Below are 20,424 nucleotides of genomic sequence, written 5' to 3' on the forward strand. Positions count from 1 at the left end.
TGTGTGAAATAAAATATCAGCACGTATAAATATACAATATATAAATATATATAATATAAGAATAAGGCACATGTTTTGCAATGTTCTGCAGTGGTTAGGGTATCAAAGGCAACTGTGTTTTAAAGTATTATTCCATTATTTCTACCTCAGTGTTTGGTAGAGTTGGACCTAAAGCTTTATCATTTGTAGCTTTACAGCCTAGAGACAAGAGGAAACACTGTGATTAAAAAACTACCAATTTAAGGCCTATTATCGAGGAGAAACATATAGACTTCTCTTGTAACTATGAAAATATTTCATGAAAGAAAGGCAGTAGTGTAAATTCCTGCTTGGTTGGATGGTAGACTGACCAGGACATTAGGTAATCATGCATGTGAAAAATTTTTTCACCTTCTTGGCTTTAGCTACTTTTGAAATGTTAGGTATAAAAAAACAAATATATTTTGATAAAATACCTTCTAGTCTAAATGATTCTGTCTTAACTGTTTATCTCTCTATGATCCCTTTTAACTAAGAATAGTTTTGTTCCAATAAGAAAATCTATGCTGTCAGGGTAAGATATTCTGGTTGGTCTGTTGCTACATGGAAGAAGAGTAAAGGGTCAGGTAGACATTTTTGCCAATAAGACCTCATTTAGGAATTTTTAAGCTGCAGAAGTTTAGAAGTGCTCTTAAGCAAGGCTTGCTTTGAATCCATTAGCTCCACAAAGCTAACTCAGTTTATAAACAAATACTTGAAAAGCAATCACTTTTGGACCTAGCTATAAAGACTTCAAAGTATGATCAAATTTAAGATGAAAAATACTTAAAGTAGTCATTGACAAAAAATTGCAAATGTGAGCAATCGACCAAACAATATAAATTTTTTCCAATATACACAGAATTTTAGAGAAGTAAGATCAATAGCATTTTTAGGAACAATAAGGTTTCCTAGTTACAAACAGTCAACCAAGGATATATGCCTGTATAAAGAATGCATTATTAACTACTTAAATTTACAGGATACTACACGCTTCAGCAGCACGTTTACCCAAATTACAATATAGAAATTATCATGGCACTTGCACAAGGATGATATGAAAATTTGTGAAGTATTCCATATTTTTCATCCTTCACATGCAAGATATGAAAAACAGTTATTAAAAATTGATTACAAAAATACAAGTCGTTATGTCGAAAAATGAACTTTACAACTTTGGTGCGTGTGGGGGGGGGGTAACGGCGAGGATTGAGTGGGGGGGCAGGGGAAGGATGGGAATGAATGGGAAGGGTAAACAAAGAGGAGGCTACAATGCTTGATAAGAAATGTACTCATTATCTTGCCCATGTAATTGTAACCCCACTGTACAGTATTTTCACAATAAAAATATTAAAAAATACAAATGTAACAATACATGTAATTCATTGAACTGAAAGTTATTTTGACATCAATGCATTAAATCCTCACCTTAGAAAGGCCTTTACATAGCATAATCTTTACAAAACTTTTGAAATTAGATAACATTGTCATTTTATCCCAAAGAAATAAAATACTATAAGAACCTAGGAATAAAAGGAATCGGAATCTTAAACTTGTTCTATATGGAATGCTATCTGAAATAACACATTTGTAATGAACCTATATATATAATAAAACAATGTAGAATTCAAAGTATTATATCTAGGAGAGAATTAAATAGATTATGTACATTATACAAACAAAAAACAGATTATTTTAAAATATAATTTTTTCATTCAAGCACCAGAAATATTTTTAGTTTTTGTACTACTCATTCCAACAGATAAGTTAAAATGATTTCTGATTTAAATAATCACAAACCCTGCAGAAATCATTATAGATGTATACAAACAAATCTTGAATACATTTTGACATCAAAGTCAGGCAATTCACTTGAAAAATACGATGCAATCCATGAATTTTTATAGTAAGATATTGCAGTTGCTTTGTATTGTGAAAATATTTTGTATGGACACAAAGATGGATTGGCATTTTTGAAATTTAAGAAACTTAACCAAACCATTATGACTTAGGAGAACAATTTTTACAGCCTTCCACAACTTCAGAGAGGTAGTGATACATATTTATCCTTTTGGCAATATCAAATGCAGTTTCTTCCAAGTTCTTCAGACCTGGTTTCATATATGGTTCAATAGAAGGAGATCCAGCATATCTTTGCTATTTCTATTCCAAGCAGCAAGATGCAAGGGGGTCAAGAGGACTTTAGTTTGGGCATTGGTATCTGCATCATGATGAACTAAGAAGGAAGCCACTCTGGTATTATTCCACATATCAGCACTGTGCAGGGTTGTCCAGCCATTCACAGTTATTGCATGAATATCTGCCTTGAGCCACCAACACATGGACAATGTCAAAGTGTCCACTTAGGCTTCCCGATGAAGAGAGGTATACTCATCATCATCCCTAGTATTCACATGAGTGTCCTTTTTGGAAAGTAGTCTCTGTACTGTAGTAAGCCAATTATTTTCAGCAGCCCACAGAAAAATTTGCTTGAATACTTCTCCATTTTTTTTTACAAATGATATCATTCCTCACTTTTTCATCTTGTTCCTTGTCTTCATCAGAATTGCCTAACCAGAGACATTGAGTACCAGTGGGAATGAGGTGCACATGTATTCCCCAATAGTTCACGTTGGTTGAACTGGTCAGAAAAATCCAGTGAATTTTCTACATCTGTTATTTCACCATGATTTTTTTCACTTTTTCCACTTTTACTATTCGAAATTATTCTAACTGGTGAGTAGGGAATTGATAGAGAGCAGAGGAAAGGTTTTCCTCCATATTCAAAGGTACAGACTGAAAATGAGGACCAGTGGTGTCTTTATGTGCAGCTTATTCTAGGAATGAGAAAATATGAAATAATGCCTTCTATGTAAATGATTTGGGAAATGGCAGAGCAGAAAGTGAAATGATGCAACCAAAAATATAAAAGCAAAATAAATTAGGATAATTATGGATCAGTCATATTATCTGTGAGAACCAAGAAAGGGAGAGAGGAAGAGAGAGACACATGTGCAATGACCTACCTAGCCACAAAATCCATGCCTCTGATCAATTTATAGAGCAAACAATTTTATTTTTAAAAGAGATGGAAATAGAATTTATGTATTTACTTGTAATTAGTAAATATATTTTTAATAGCCTACATAAAGAGACATAGCTTTGACCAAATTACAGACAAGAATCTAAATCCCTGATAATTCTAGTAACAGATCTGACTGAAATCAGTTGTATCACACTTTTCCTGTAGAGTGAAGGAATAGGTCCAGTCTAGGAAAGCAGCCAGAGAAGGCAGGCCGATTGTATCTGGGACAAAACTTTGTGGAAAATGGTATTGAGGATTACCTCTGAAAGTGTATTTACTGTATCTTTTGGAAGAATTCGTCACTATTTTTCTGGGAGCAATCCCCTAGCCAATTTTCCAGAGTAAGCACATCCCTCCTTTCATCTCTATCACAGCGTTTTGCAAGTCCTCAATAACACACTACCCCCTAGCTCAATAAGCTAAAACCACACTGTGCCCATATTCTTTCAATACATTTTTTTCATGATTGTACAAATAATTTAGTGAGAACCTTCTATGTACTTTTCTAATGTGGGAATGAATGTGGGAATGAGGGACATGACAATAGAGTAAAAGTAAGAAAAATTCAATTTAATTAGCTATTATAATATTTAAAAACATTTTCAGCTCTAACTCATAGCATCATTTGCTATTATTTTAATCTTTATTTGATTACTTCATCAATCCCCTAAATACGTTAAATACAAAAGCAAAAATTGTGGTTTGATTTTGACACTCATGTGTGAGGATGCACAATATGGGCAAATAGATTGGAATTAATACCCATTATCCATTTTGTTAAATTAAGATGATTTTTCCAAACTGATTCTCGCAATTCATATTCCATTCAACAAAAAGAAATATGTGACAATTCCTTTTGGTTTCCTCCTTAATAACTTTTGTTTCCATTTTATTTTACAACAAAGGTTGATTTTTCATAAATCTATTGTAGATACAAAGATACGTTAAAATACTTCTATTTGTATGCATTGATATATACATACACACATCTATTGCACAGGTTGCAATGATAATTTATAAGTTCTGTAACTGTATGATTTACTAAATTATTTTAAAAATAGACAACTTATGCCTGGAATCCTGGTTACTCAGGAGGATGAGATCTGATGATCATGGTTTGAAGTCATCTTGGGCAAGAAAGTACATGAGCCTCCTATCTCCAAACAATGAACAGAAAATAAAATTGGAACTGTGGCTCAAAGTAGTACAGTGGTAGCCTTGAGAGAAAAAGCTCAGGGACAACACACAGGCTCTTAGTTCAAGAAATACAATCTAGCCAAAAAATCTAATTTACAGCTGTGTAAGTAGAATATTTCCATCACCCAAATGCACATCCATGCTCATTTGCAATATAACTCTGTTATGTCTGGAGTACCACACAAAATTATAGCTTAAGTAGAAAGGATCACAACATGGGTTCACTCTATTTCTCTAATGGATTTTTTCTCCACTGAAATACTCAAATCTTACAATCATTCAAATTATTTGAAGTCATAGCTTTTTTCTTCAATACCCATAATAGAATTTGCATTGAGTGTCTTGTGTCTCCTAAATGGGTGTTCTTACCACTTTGTCATGCCCCCAGCCCTAAATTATCCTGATTATTTTTCAGATAGAATCTGGCGTCCTCCTTGTGTATGATCTTAGGCTCAGTCCACTTAATGTTATTCTTCCTGGAATTTAGAATAACAGGTACATGGCATTGTGTACAGATCTTTCTGTCTAGTCTGGGCTTTAACCACTGTCCTCACAAAAGTAGACTCCCATGTATTCAGGATTCTCAAAAGCTTATCATAGCTGATTTTTTAAAATAAATCTTTGCATTTCCTGCAGGTTTTTAAGTACTGAATTAATTTGTGTTTTCTTGGATTGTTTTGTTTCATTTGAATGTATTTGTTGAGTTGTTCCAAACTTTCCTTTTTTTTTTTCACTCACGTTCTTACCTAAGTGCTGGGAAACCAATTCTTCTTTCTCAAGATAGTCAAGGTGAACTTTATTTATTCCAAAGCAATTTCAGTAATATTTAAACACCTTCATACCTCTGAATGTTATACGAATGCTAAGTGCTGAAAAGGGTCTTTTTTATTTTCACAGCAGTCTTTGGCATACACAGACAGATCATGAAATAGATGAAGATTATAAAACTATAGATGCTTGGCAGGAGGACAAAAACCTATTATTAATTGTTGGACAGAGACTTACCTTCTCGTGAAAGAAATACGCTGTTTGATGTAGGATTTCACAAAATCATATAGCTAGGAAGAACCTAAACAATCATATAATACTACAGAGTTGAGGGAGATGAATTGCCCTCCTGAATAATTTACTTTTGGGTCAAATAAAAGAAGGCTTGCAAAAAGAGAATAGACTTTAGAGAAATATGATCAGTTGCATGTAAATAACTGCTTAGCTGATTTTGTTAATTTGTGAGCTAATACATGGCAATAGGGTACAACATGGTAAAAAAAGTAAAGAAGGTCGCATTGGTGTGTTTGTGTGTTCACGCGCACGTGTGTATGCACACGCACATCTGCAGGTGCTCATGCATGTATTCATCATTCCTGAAGCTTGATAGTGCCTGGGTACTATCCCTAAGCTTCTGTGCCCAAGGATAGTGGTCTACCACTCGAGCCACTGCTCCACTTCTGATTTTTTGGAGATATCACATGTATTTTCACGATTGGACTTGCTTTGAACAGTGGTCTTCAGATCTCAGGCTCCTGAGTAGCTAGCTAAGCTGATTCAGCCTCTGAGTAGCTAGTTAAAATTCTGACTGTCCTTTGTGCTTCACAGCTCTTTTATTCTTTTCCTGAGGTAATGACAAGCTTAACTCATATATATGTCTAGTTGCTTTAAAAATACTGTTACTGCTTGGCACCAGGGACTCCCATTTCTACTCTTAACTACTTAGGAGGCTTGAGAACAGAACCCAAGCCAAAAGTTTAGTGGACTTCCTTCTCCATCTATAGCTGGGTGCCCTGGATCATTTCCACCATCCTGCACTATCTAGAGGCTAAGATTGGAAATACTGCAGAATCCAGGTCAGCAAAGGTAGGCAGCTAGACAAATTGGTGTGCAACTCAGGTGCATGTTCTTGTGGAAAGGGAACCCCTGTTCTAAAATTAACCACTGATATGACACCAGCCTAGCAAGAACAATACTGCAAGTTGAAATCCCCACAATCACCCACAACCAAAATATGTAAATATATTATATTAACATCCCAAAACTTAGTACAATCTGTTCTTTGGTTTAATATCATCTTTATCTGATTATCATATGATGTGACAGAATAGTTTCTTCATTACTCTTAAGATATATTTTAAAAGACCTAGAAAACTCTTTCTCACTTATTAACTGCAAACGAATGGCAATTCATCTCATTTCTTACATATTTGACTAACACCATAAATTCATCTTATGATTTTTATTAATACTAATATATTCTGATTTATTACTTTACTTTGTAACATTTATAAATTTTTTGCTTCTCTGCTGAAGTTTAAGTATTTAAATAGTATCATCAAAGTATATTCCTTGGGTACTTAGGGCAGTTTTTTACAAAGTTTTTAACCAATGGCTTCTAAGAATTCTTAATTGGTATATTATTTAGTTTATTTTTAATTTCAATTTAATTTTATTGTAAAGGTAATGTACAAAGGGGTTACAGTTACATATGTAAGGTAATGAGTACATTTTTTAATGGAAAGAACATTGTTATCCCCTCCATCGATTTTCTTGTAAATTCAAAAAAGAAATACTGATGCTTTAGCTGTTGCTCTTGATCAATGTGTACTTTTGTTTTTTTTGTTCATGCATTTTTATTATAAAATTGATATACAGAGGGTTTATAGTTACCTAAGTCAACTAAATAATGCACTTCATTTTATTTTCTAAATTTCAAATTTTGATCTTATTTTCTTTTGTTTCTTTAGAGTAATTCTTTTTTCAGAGTCGTAGGATTAGTTAATTTAATTTTGCATGAGTTTTACACATGTAAATTATTTAGACACATATATTTGCTTTTAAAATATTTAACATGTATAGTTAAAATTATTTTCTTAATTTTTATATGGTTGGTGAATTTAAATAAATTTAATTTCTTATAGTTCTAAACATATTTGTCCTTACTGTGTTTTCAAGAAGCACATACTTTATTAAGAAGGCTTCATTACGTGGTCACTTTTTGGAAATATTTGTACTTGAATTAAAAAAAATGTTTGAGTAGGGCATGGTGATTTGTGGCTTCCATTTTCTAGCTATGGTGGGAAGCGTAAGTAGGGTTTGTGATTCAGGAGAGGCTTTGAAATGATGAGACCTTATTATAAAAGTATCCAGAGTGAAATGATTAGAAATATAGCCATCTCTAGTGAGATATAGAGCACCTGGTTATCATATTCTAAATCTTGAGTTAAAATATCAGTAACATCAATCTTTTGTCAAAATAAAATTATACATGTTTCAAAATGTTTATTATTTAAAACTTGTTTGCAAAGGTTCTCATGTCTTCTGTTTCTTTATTTTCAATTTAGTTGATCTATAAGAATCCAAGTATATTGTGACTATTTTATTTCTACTAAACTTTTAAATAGTATGAGCAATAATACGATTTCATATTAACATATTTTTACTATTTGTGATAATTTCCTGTGTTTAATATTGCCGGAGCCTGCCGGCAACGAAAGGGAATCCTGAATTAGGGGGCGAGGATGGAAAAATAAAGACATAAGACAAAGGATGGGGTCAGGAGGTCTGCAGCTCAAGACTACAGCACCGTTTATTTTTAACTGTCCTTATTATATACTATTAGAAGTCAAGAGGTAACCTAACGTCACCATAGTGCAGAAAAGCAAGGAAAATTTTAATAAAAACAAGGTGCAGATTGCAAGACAAGGTCAACTGATAGAAAGTAAAACAAACTCTACAGACATAGCAAAGCAAACCCCCGCACCTGGTGCTTTTCATGAAAGCCAGTTCCTTGTACGTGCCTTCAAGTGAGCACAAGGGTCAAGATGACCTTGGAGCTTTACTGTCGGCTCCCAAAATACTATGATGATATAAATATTCCAAATGTGTGTATGTTGTGTGTGTGTGTGTCTGCGTTAATGTGGGTTTTTTGTGTGTGTGCTTTGTCTGTACTTTGTAATGCTTGGGCAATCATACCATTGCTTCACACATGCTAGGCCAATGTTTTAACACTGAGCTATAGTGTCTAGTTATAATTCAAATAGAGTTTTAAATTATGACTTTTAAATTTTCATTTCCTATGACTTCAAAATCATATATGATAAAATGTGATCCATCTTCTATCCACATTAGCAATTTTATTGTTATTGTTATTTACAATATTTCTACTGCCTTTCCACTTCCAAACTCTTGCGTTTGTTATTGATAAAGGTTTTACTTTGCTTCTATTCTCTCTTCATTCTTTTTTCCTTTAGAGTTTACCTATTCTTTCTTTTATTTCTTTGGAAATTAATTATCATCTTCCTATTACAATTTCTTCACATTGTAACAGGTTTATACAATGCTTTATTTTCTACTTTATTTTCTATTTTTTCCGTGTTATTTGACTCTCAGTCAAAACTATTAGGTGGATTAAAATGAAACTTGATTCAGGACACCTTATATTCCTCTTTCACTTCTCTGAAGTGTTTCTGTTTTTTGAAACAGTACCAATGACACACCTATGTGGTCCATCATTCTATCCCCTCTCACTCTCCTCTGCTGTGCAGTGTTATCTAAATCTTAACTCATTCCTAAATTAATTTTAGAAAACAATATAGTCTTAGAGCAAACTAGCTTTGGAACAGATTTCTTGTTTTGAAATTACAAAAGAATTGATAATCCTTTGCATTGGAAATCATTTAAAAATGTTTATCACTTATTATAATTCATATACCAAGCAAGAATAATTTGATCTAACCATTACAATAAAAGTCCAGTCCCAATATATTATCTATCATTATTCTTAATTCCTAATCATCACCTAAATATCTTAAACAATCTAAATAGTCATGTCTTTAACATAGACGTAAATATTCTATACTTTTACTTAACATTTTCTAGGGGAATGTATTCATGTTTCTAAGAAATGTTCACAGCAGTTAAAATTTGCTTTTGTGAAATTAATGTGATACATTTTGTTGCTGTTGTTGTTGTTTGCAAGACTTTGGCATTGTTCCCAAGGCTTTTTATGCTCAAGGCCAGCCCTCCACAACTTGAAGCACAGAGCTAATTCCTGTTTTTAGTGACTAATTGGAGATAAGACTCTAACAAGTACTTTTCTGTCTGGGCTAGCTTCGAACACAATTCTACGATCACAGCACCTAGAATTATAAGAGTGAGTCACTGGCACTTGGTTTGATGTATTATTTTAAATTTTAATTACGTTTTAAGATTTATTTTTCACTATAATGTACATCGTTCTACACAGAAATTTAGATATATGTACATATTTCTGATGACAAATAATCTCTAAAATGTATATCTTTCTGCACATAACATATATATATATGTATATGTATATGTATTTCTGAAGACAGACTGCCTCTAAAATTTTTATGCTACTATTTTGACCTTCTTTCATTTCAAAGATATACAGTCTTTATCTAAAAGTTCCCGAGAATAAAATAACTAATATTTGATTTGAAAGTAGAGTTTATTACTTTAAAGGAAATTTTAGATATACACATGATATTGTAGTAACATTTACAGTATATCACTTGAAAAAAGTTCTGTTCAACCTCTTAAATATTTGTGTGCAGTGACGGAGAGAGAGGAACTTAATTCGTATTGGTTAGGAATTTGCAATGCTTCAAAAATCTATTCCATAATTTGTTATAAGCACATAGTCAAGCTACCTGATATGGTTAGTTTTTTGGTTTCTTTATTTGTTCAAAATTTTAATATGGATGCATGCACAGTGGTAACATTCAAATTATTAATCCAAACACAAATAATAGCAAAGTCATAGACACATATCAGACTTTCAATAATTAACACATATGATGCTAATAATAATTTTGATGAGGATGATGAGCACAGTGTAGCCTGATGATGACTTATTTTTATTTCTGCAAGAAAAAATTTGTGATTTTAAACCAACAAACTGAATTTGACTCTTTCCTTATTTGTAAGGTAAGGTGGAAAATGTAAGGACTCTTCACTTTTCTTTTTTCTTGCTCTAGAAGTCAACAAATATATTCTTCAATATTTCTGGTAGATTATATCCATTTACAGATGAGAAATGTAATGCCAACAGTTAATGTAGTGAGTAAATAATGATACTGGAATTTGTGTCTGAGATATTCACTCTGTGTGCTTACATGGAGCAGTAATTTGGTGATGGAGAGGAACAATATGAAAAGTCTATGGGGAAAAAGCATACTATGTAAGCGGTTGTTTTAGGACTAGGTGACCCATGATGAGTATTTGAAACAGGCCGGTTTCAGGGGCATAAAAACGAGTACATGGAAATTATGTTAGTGACATAAACATAAAATCTTGATTATTCATCTTATCTAATGGACAGAAGTAGGAGGGTAAGAAGAAATCTAAAGTGCTTCCATGTCTCTGGCTGGCAGCCATATTAGTAATATTCTTGGTGATAAAGAATACAGGTGGAAATGATGGATTTAGAGGAAAAAAACTCTCTGATAGTTCTAAAATTTATGTTAAACCGATGCATAGATAAGTCTTTTTAGACATCATTAAAATATCCAAGACCATTAATACGAAAAAGAATAATAAAATCGGGGGCATTATTAAACGGAAGAGTAAAAGGAAAGTTCTGACACAAATGTGAGCAATGTGAGCATCATAGTGGACAAGAATAGAAGAAAGAGATAAATAAGGAAACAAGAAAGTAATAAAAACAGATTTACAGAAGTAAAGGAGGGAATGAATTGTCAGGAAGATACTGAAGGAAATATGCTATTTGGATTTGAAAACTAAAAGGACATAGACAAGTTCAATAAGCACAGTGTTTTGGTGAAAGTCAGATTAATAAAATTTTGAGATATGAACGTGAAGCCATAAAATTCTGGATCCATGAATTCCACAGATCCTCTTGATTTTAAATGTTGGGACCAAATGCTTTTATCCTGACCTTAGAAGAATTATACAGATATAAATATCATGATGAATCCTGTGAATATTTTTGAAGAGTTTGTTTAACCAGGTGATTATTGATTGAACTGCAGCACAGATAAGACTAATTTGTCTACAGTTCCAATGAGTGACCCATGTATCCACATCAGTTTGGGATTTTATTGAAATATCTTTAGATATGTTTGGATATTTTATCAACCTATTCATTATAAATGTAGGACAAGTAACACTGATGTTACTGATGTTACTGAACAGTCCTCAAATTGATTCTTCTTTAGAATAGAAAATGCCTGATTGACACATCATAACTGTCATATACTCTATTTAAATCTAGTTCTTGTTAGGGATATCTCCATGCTGAAATAACCCTGTCAATGAACATGCCACAAATTCTTATATAGGAAGTACTCTTATAAACTTTAAATGTTTATTGAATGGAAGAGTTCAGACATTACCCTTACTACTAGGATTAAATGACTAAAAAGATAAGACATTTTGTTTTAATGCCTTTCTTTCATTTTCTCATCCATATTTGCAAGTAGGGAAGGATTCTGATGTAACAATAATACAATGGTGATTTGTATTAACACAACATCTAGGATCTAGTGTTAATTCGGATACTTACTAATAAGCTCCAGTTTTTGTGGATATTTATATCTCTCCTGGGTAAACTAATGAGCTCCAAGAAAATGTCCCTAAGGAACCTTTCAATTCTAATATCACTGGTTGTCTCAAAATGCTGTAAATTCTACGCCCTCTAATGTGGGCATAGGGTTATAATGTGGAACTTTTCTCCTCAGAGAGTGAGTACTATCCTATTGCTTAACATGTACAAAGTAGCTTCACATAGACTGGGCATGTGCAAAAAAGAAGTGGTAGTTGAACAATGTTCTTAGCAGTTTTCACAGATTAAATGGAAATAGAGCAACTATGAACTCAAAAGGAATGTGCAAAAAAGACAAAGTCACAAAGTAGAATGTGCCAAGGAAATGCTGAAGTATAATTTCAAATAATCTGCTTAAGTGTGAGGGTGTGTTCAAAGCACAACTTCAGAAAATTTAGTTTTATATATTGGGAGAAAAACTGCTTTAGACTATTCTGGGATAATTGTACAAGTAGAAGCCCCTTTGTCTACCTCTAATCAGCCACAACATCATCAACTTAGGTACTATTTTCCAAGTGCAAAGTAAGAAAAAGAGGGCTCATCACATTTAGTGTTCAGGTTGAAATAACGGCAATCACATAACTTTTCTTATGTATTCATTTATTTTGGAGCATTAAGGTAGGAAAAAGCCAAATAAACATTTTGCATGTACCTAAATTAAGTGCGACGTATTATATTGGTTTCTTTTTAACTTGGAAGTTATAGATTATGTCTTTATACTCTAATTTGGGACAATGATCTGCTGTCAGTTATTTTCTTCTCTTCCCCTTCTTTTGCCCTTCCACTTAATTATTATTTAAAGAGACATACCTGAGCTTGCATTTCTAAATTCTTCAAAATTATCTCAACTACTTCATACTTCTGGCAACCTCCTATATCTTTCTCAAGGGAATATTTTGAAACTACCATTTTTATCCTATATGATATTGGATATCTTCCTGCCTAATTCAGTGCAAGATATACATAGACTCATCCAAGTATCTCAACACTTGTGCCACCATAAAATCCTGCCTTACTTAGAAATCATGATTTTAGAATGTCTGGGGAAGTAGAATCTGTCATTTTTGAATGACCCTAAGTGATATATACATGCAATCATGTTTTAAACCAATATGCCACTCAGTTGATGAACGAATTGACAAAATGTGGTATACAAACACACACACACACACACACACACACACACACACACACACACACACACACACGGTGGAATTCTATACTTCTAATTAATAAGGAAATAGAAAGACTTGGAAATATCCTACTAATTAAAATAAGCAAGACACAAAGAGATTCCATGGTTTCCCTCATTTGTAATAAGTAGGAAATGTCTAGAATAGTCCTAGCAGAAGAGCTGAATGTCTCAATAGTGATGTATATATGACCATATAAGATAATGCTGAGCATAATAAACTCTTAGATATGGATACAGAGGTTTTTCTTTGTAGTTATTGTTTTTTTTTAAATTTTATTTTTTTTTTGTGAACATACTGCACAGAGGGGTTACAATTACATGGGCAGGATAATGCATACATTTCTAATCAAGCATTGCAGCCTCCTCCTTTGTTTACCCTTCACATCCCTTCCCTACCTCCCCCCTACCTCCCCACCACCCAATCCTCCCCCTTCCCCCCCCACCCCCCACCCCCGCACCAACTTTGTAAAGCTCGTTTTCGACATGACAACTTGCACTTCTCAGTGTTGCAACAGGTCCACCTGTATCCTTAAATGACTTGTTTTTCCCCATCTCCTCCACAAGTTATACTGACATCAAATATAGTAAAAGCAGGGGTTATACTGTGGGGGAGGGACATACAAAGCAACAAAGAGATAATCTTATAAACGCATTAGAAACAAATGCATGAAATAAAAAAAAAACATTAAAATACATATCTAAGGGTTCATTTTCCTAACATCACATTATCTGACCTTTTCCCAATGTGATTTCTTTTTTCTTTGTGTTTTCCCCTATGGTTTATCCTCTGCAGTATTTGAATTCGGGATTCTGTGTATTGTATATACATATATCTTAATTTGGCAAGGGAAGAGGAACAACACAATGCAAGGCAAATGGCGAAAGACAGACCAGTGCAATAGCAATACTCACAAGACTTGTTGGAAATTTACATTACAACTTGGAAAGGGTATTGGGGTGAAGGAAAAGTATGAGAAAAATGAGGGAGGAGGTAAAAAGTTCGACATGCTATATATTTACTACCTTACAATTACTGCAACCCCTTCTATATATCACCTTGACAATAAAATTAAATTTAAAAATAAGCTACATAAAATATAATTTCACTGTATTGGTATAGTAAATATTATTCTATGTGTGTTACCTTTTTAAAAAATCAACCCAATTTGTCTTCTAATTTGTATTAATTACCCCTTTCTTTATCAGAGTGTCATCAACTTGAATGTTATCAAACTATACAAAATTTTCAGAATATACTTGCCATTATTTTGAAAAAAACATTATTTTAGTATTTTCATACTAAAACAGAAAACAGTTCAATTTTATGGAAACTCCTAACTTTTAAAACTAATTGTGAAGAAGACAGACTATATGTGTTCTTCAACATTCCTATTACTACTAAATACTCATTTTCAAATTCTGAACATGCCATACCAGAGACATTCAAAACAGTACCTGTTTGCATTTTATTCTGCAATAGATGTAGTTTCCAGTGGGGGGTGGGTACATATTTAAAAGTCAACAGAAAAAATAGCCCCATTCTGGTAGAAGATAAAACTATGAAGTATCTATTATAAATTCCTCAAGTGTAAACATATGTTTATCAGAGTAAGCTATTATTTCTATGACCATCAATCCTAAGTTTTTATGCTGTAAGTTCATCCTAGCCCAACAGTTTCCAACTTGTAAGGTGGACCTTAAAATTCCCTAAATTCACATCAGGACTAGCTTATCATTATTGTGAAAAAATACTACACTTCTGCTAATGTGATGCCTTTCCTATTGGGGAAAGAACACTACACTAAACTTTGCTGCATCATTTTCCCCACAGTGGTATTCTTGAGATCAAAACACTTGCAAATATTATTTATAGCTATATTTTCATCTATCACAGATACTCAGAATATCTGAATATGAAGATCTGAAGCTTATGGTTCAAAGCCCACTCAGGCAGGAAGGTGCCTCAGATTCTTATCTCCAATAAACTGCTCAGAAAAGCCAGACACAAGTGGCACTGTTGTTCATGTGGAAGAGCAGTAGCCTTGAGCAAAAACAGGCTCAGGGACAGTCCCAAGCACAGAATTTAAGCCCTAGGACAAAGCAAACAACAAAAACAAAATAAAAACAAACCCAAATCCTAGCATTTTTCTCATTATATATAGAGGTATGTAATTAAAGAAATTTCTTCCTGTGTTATATATAGGTGGAAGGAAAAGGTTGTCACACAATTACTCTGTTCATCCCATGGTGCACCAAAGTCTCAAAAAATTCTTCTTTTTATAAATTAATATCATAAATTTGTTGGCAACTTTTTCTACATTATTCACATTATCATCTTACACAGGAACTGTTGCAATTATCTATTAACTAAGTTCTAATTATACTTCACTTGAAAGAATATTTTAGGCAAATAGAATGCCAGAATCATTTGTGAATTTGTGAATTAAATGTTCTGTCCTATAGAATATGAAATACAATATGAAATAGAATATTAAATTACAAAGAAAACTTACAAACAAAAACATTTATTTTATATCTAAATTCTAATTTAGACAAGTCTACAAACTCCTACATTAAACGAACTTCACTATTTCTCCAGGCTTAAGCTTTTGTAATCCTTCATCATTTCTTTGGAATCCAACAGAATGATGCTTACTTTTTCAAATTTTTGGTTGGGAATCATGAGCTATTTTGCATCTAGGAATGTTCTGTAATGAAGAAAGTATTTAAAACACAACTGAGGATTATATATGAGTTGCATTTCAATAGCAAACTTGACTTCTCAAAACATAATGACAAAATTAGCCAAACTTGCAACTGTGTATTCCTTTCCTGTTTTTTTTTATTCCTTTCTTGTTTTGTTTTATTGAGGCAAAATTATGTTACCTAGTCCCAGGAAGGTATCGCTATGTAATTCCACTCTCTAATCTCCTGTCTTAGTCTGAGTGCTAGAATTCCAGCCTTGTATCTCATTGTCCTACCATACTTTGTTGGTTTATTTAATCTTGATACAGACTAGCATTTCTGAACTTCTCCGATAATATTTTTCAAAAGACTGATGGCTCAGAATGTTTATGTACTATTTTCGATGATCTTTTAACATTTGATACAGGATATGAACATTTTCAGAAGCACCTGCAGGGGTCTCTGATTCATTCCTCCATGGATCCAACCCCTTCAATAACGATTATTTGACTTTCTTACTATCTCTGGTCCCTAAATATGTAATATTCTCAAGCGTATTGGGGGAAATTTCACTTGAGGACTTTCTAATATTAAAAAAATTATCACTTGATTCTAGTCTGAATACATATTTTTTATTATTTTCTAACATTTCTACACATTCTGAGAGTTGTTTCATATGTGTGTTTGCACATAGAAGTGCCTCTGTGTGTATGTGCATGTTTGTATGTGTGTGTGTGTGTGTGTGTGTGTGTGTGTGCGTGTGTGTGTGTGAAAACCTCAAGCTCTTATTCAGCAATCTTGCTCATAACTAGTATTCCATCACATGAGCCATTCTTCCAATGCTGCTTTTGGCTGGTAATTATAAACAGTGTCTCAAAGACTGCTCTCCCAAGCTGGATGCAAACTGAACTTCCCAGACTCCTTTACATTCTTAAGTTCTATTTTTCCAGGAGTATCAACTTTTAAAATACAAACATTTTTGTGAGTGCAAAAGCTGTAGCCCAGATTTTTAACTCGAGTTCATATAAAGATAGAGAAACATACACATTACATATACTGAGTGTACTCTGTTAGAAATGTGGTGTTAAGCGGGATGCTGGTGGCTCATGCCTATAATGCTAGCTACTCACGAGGCTGAGATCTGAGGATTGCAGTTCAAATCCAGCATGAGTAGGAAAGTTTCTGAGGCACTTATCTCCAATCAACCACCAGAAACCTGGAAGCAGCACTGTGGCTCAAGAGGTAGAGCGCTAGTTTTGAGCTGAAGAGTGGAGGGCCAGACTTCAAGCCCCACAACCATCCAAAAAAAAAAAAAACAAACAAACAAACAAAGAAAAAGAAAAAATAGAGAAAGAAATGTGATCTTAGCCACCAGTTCATTGCTAGTATAATTCCTGCTTTCTCAACATGGCCTTTTTTTTTTTTTCCAATTAAGTCTATGGTCTTATATCTGACTTGTTTGGAACCAGAATAATTCTTCAATTCTTTTTACAAATTTTCATGATTAGCTACCATGATTTAGAGTTAGTAGATTAAAGAGAGTGGCCTCATCCTTTATGTTTCAATAGTAGTAATGCTTTCTCTATATCACTCCCATAGATCTACATAGTGGCCTTGGCTTTATTGTTTCAAAGTTGTCTTATTTGCAGGGTCTTCTATAGTGTATTGGACCATTATACTTAAACAAAGAACTTCTCTTTCTCCTATTATTCTTATTGGATCTCCTACTGTTAACTTATGTACACTTGGGAAATAATGAACAACATGCACACTCACAAAAAATGTTTCTGAGAACCTTCTTCCCACTTAAAATCAGTCTTAATTTACAGAGCATAGGAAATTTCAACTTAATTTACTCCAGGATAATTTTTTTCATGTTTTTTATTTTGAAAATGATGTACAGAGGGGTTAGAGTTACATAAGTAAGTTAATAAGTACATTATCTAATGAGCTTTGTAACCTCCTCTTTGTTTTTACCCTGTCATCTTTTTTCTTCCCACCATCCAAACTCCCCTCTCCCATCCCCAAGTTTTAAAGTTAGTTTTCAACATAGTGTCTTGTTCATCTCATTGTTACAATGGGTCATACTGTATCCTTGTCTTAGCGTTTTATTTCCCTTCCCCTCCCCACATTAGAAAAATGTATATGCAAGGTGCAGGTTAACAACATCAAATACAGTGAAAACAGGGGTTACACCATGGAGGAAGAAAATAGGAGAGAAACAAAAAAATGACATAGTACATTTAGTACATTAAAAACAATGACAAGAAAGAAAAAAAAAAGTTGTGTCCCTTTCTTGGGTTTCATTTTACTTAACATCATCATATATGGCCATATGTACATGGATAATGTTTTATAAACCATGACAATTCCATATTTTCTCGTTACTAAGTTGTCTCTGAAACACCTCTTACCTCATGTCCAAAGATGTACTTGTGTTATTTCAATGAAGCCAGAAAACATTCATTTTATCGGGAGTAGCACCATAGATTGTTCCTGGAAGTAAGTGGAAGGAACTGTTATGGGAAGTGGATACTGATTCCAAGAGAGGAATTGAACATAGGGAAATGACCAAGTTCAAGTTGATTTGTGCTGTCCTTTTCACTGTACAATAAAATAATCCAAGTCTTGAAGGAAACTCTGTCCCTAACTTGTTCCACTGTGTTCTTTACTCATATAAAACTTTTCTGTAAACTTCTAATTGAGAGTATTACAAAAGGAAACAATCTGCCATTTGAAGGCCAGCATAGAAAAATAAAGAAAATAACTTTGTTTTAAAGTATTCTACTTCAAAGAAACAAAGACATGAGGTTTTAAAGTGTCTTTTTTTTTTTTTTTTTGCCAGTTTTGGGGCTTGAACTCTGGGCCTGGGCGCTTGTCCCTCAGCTCTTCAGCTCAAGGCAAGCGCTCTACCACATGAGCTACAGCACCACTTCCGATTTTCTAGTTGTTTATTGGAGATAGGGGTCTCAAGGTCTCTCCTGCCCGGGCTGGCTTTGAACCGCGATCCTCAGATCTCAGCCTCCTGAGTAGCTAGGATTACAGGCGTGAGCCACCGGTGCCCGGCGGTTTTAAAGTGTCTTATGCATGAATATTTAACTCTTGAGATAATTCTCTTGTTGCAAAAGTCAGTTATCCATTCCTTTAATCTGGACCTGAGTTCGCCATAGCAATGAGGATTCCAAAAAGCAGGATCCAGTGAGTATGATAAGCAAAAGGAGCCTCTTCTCAAACCAGTGCTGTAAGGATGGTCCCAAAGAAATATGTGGGATTTTTTGTTTGCTTCTTCATTTGTTTAGTGTTTTCTGGATCTGGGGCTTGAACTCAGAGGCTGAACCCTGTCCCTGATAGTTGTCTTTCTTGTCTACGTGCCCTCAAATTTAGTACACTTCTGCTTGTGCTAAAGCCCCACGTCTTGATTTTTGGTGTATAATTAGAGATAAGAATGTGACAGACTCTCCTGCCTGGGTTGGCTTTGAACTGAGAAAACCAAGTGACATCAACTGTATGGATTTCTCTTATGAAACAAGAAATACTAGGAGAAGTTTATTATAAAGCTAATATTTGATAATTTTTAAAATAAGAGAATATATCCATCAAAGAAGCCATAACTTAAATAACTCAGCTAAAGTCGGTGCACTGAATCATTTTGAAATTATTTTTTATGCTTAGGAAGATTACTATTGACTTCATAGTTCCTTTTGGGGAAACTGAAATTCATATTTGCACTTTTATTGTTTGTCCTGGGGCTTGGAATTTGATCCTGGGCACTGTCCCTCAGCTCTTCAGCTCAATTGATCACTCTAACACTCTAGCTACAGTACCACTTCTGGGTTTCTGGGGGTTAATTAAAGATAAAAGTCTCATGGACTTTCCTGACCAGTCTGGCTTTGAACCACAATCCTCTGGTCTCAACCTCCGGAGTAGCTAGGATTACTGGTGTGAGCCACCAGCACATGGCTCATATTTGAATTTAGTGCGTTTAATGACACTATGTAGACAAAGAATGGAAATTTGAATGAAATGATGACATTGTAGCTTTTCAGAAAAATTGAGGTAGGAATAAATATGTCCTCGTTTTTCCATGTTGTTATATTAATGATTCATGAACTATAGGACTCTTACATTAGCATCCTCTGCCATCTGTGTAGGTGTTATTTAGTATGAGGAAAAGTCCATAAAGAAATAGAGAAAGACTGAGATTTTTAGAAAGCAAAGGATATCAGGTATGAAAGAACAACATAGAAGGAGATACAACTTATCACACAGAGATTAAGAACTAGCCTAAGTGATTTAGAATGCTAAAGGCAATGAGGAAAAAGCCTAGTTGATAACTAGTTCTTCAATAACCCAAAATAGTTCTCTAGAACAATTTCTGGTATAATTTAGTTATTATTATCATTTATTTCTTCGACCTGGAGTTATTCCTTCATTTCTATTAAAACTATTAATTAGCCTCTGCCTTTTTAGTGCCATAACTGACCAAAAAAGATTTCCAAATCTCACTTAGACTACCCTTCTCATTGTGATTAGAAGTGACCACTCAAAAGCATGGAATCTTTGAATTTCCAGGGTTAATCTTCACCTGATATCTAAGCACATTCCTGACACTAATTGCTGTGACCTGTTAACAAAAGGGTTTAAAAAAAAAAAAAAACCACAGTA

At 33.7% G+C, this 20,424-nt stretch overlaps 1 pseudogene; it reads left to right on the top strand.

Annotated features, from left to right (window-relative positions):
- Window positions 1-1,008: 1,008 nt before the first annotated feature.
- LOC122119517 lies at window positions 1,009-1,105 on the top strand (annotated as a pseudogene).
- The last annotated feature ends 19,319 nt before the right edge of the window (window positions 1,106-20,424 follow it).

This window comes from Dipodomys spectabilis, unplaced genomic scaffold (assembly GCF_019054845.1).
Source record: "Dipodomys spectabilis isolate Male_0828 unplaced genomic scaffold, ASM1905484v1 ptg000171l, whole genome shotgun sequence".
Classification (NCBI taxonomy): domain Eukaryota; kingdom Metazoa; phylum Chordata; class Mammalia; order Rodentia; family Heteromyidae; genus Dipodomys; species Dipodomys spectabilis.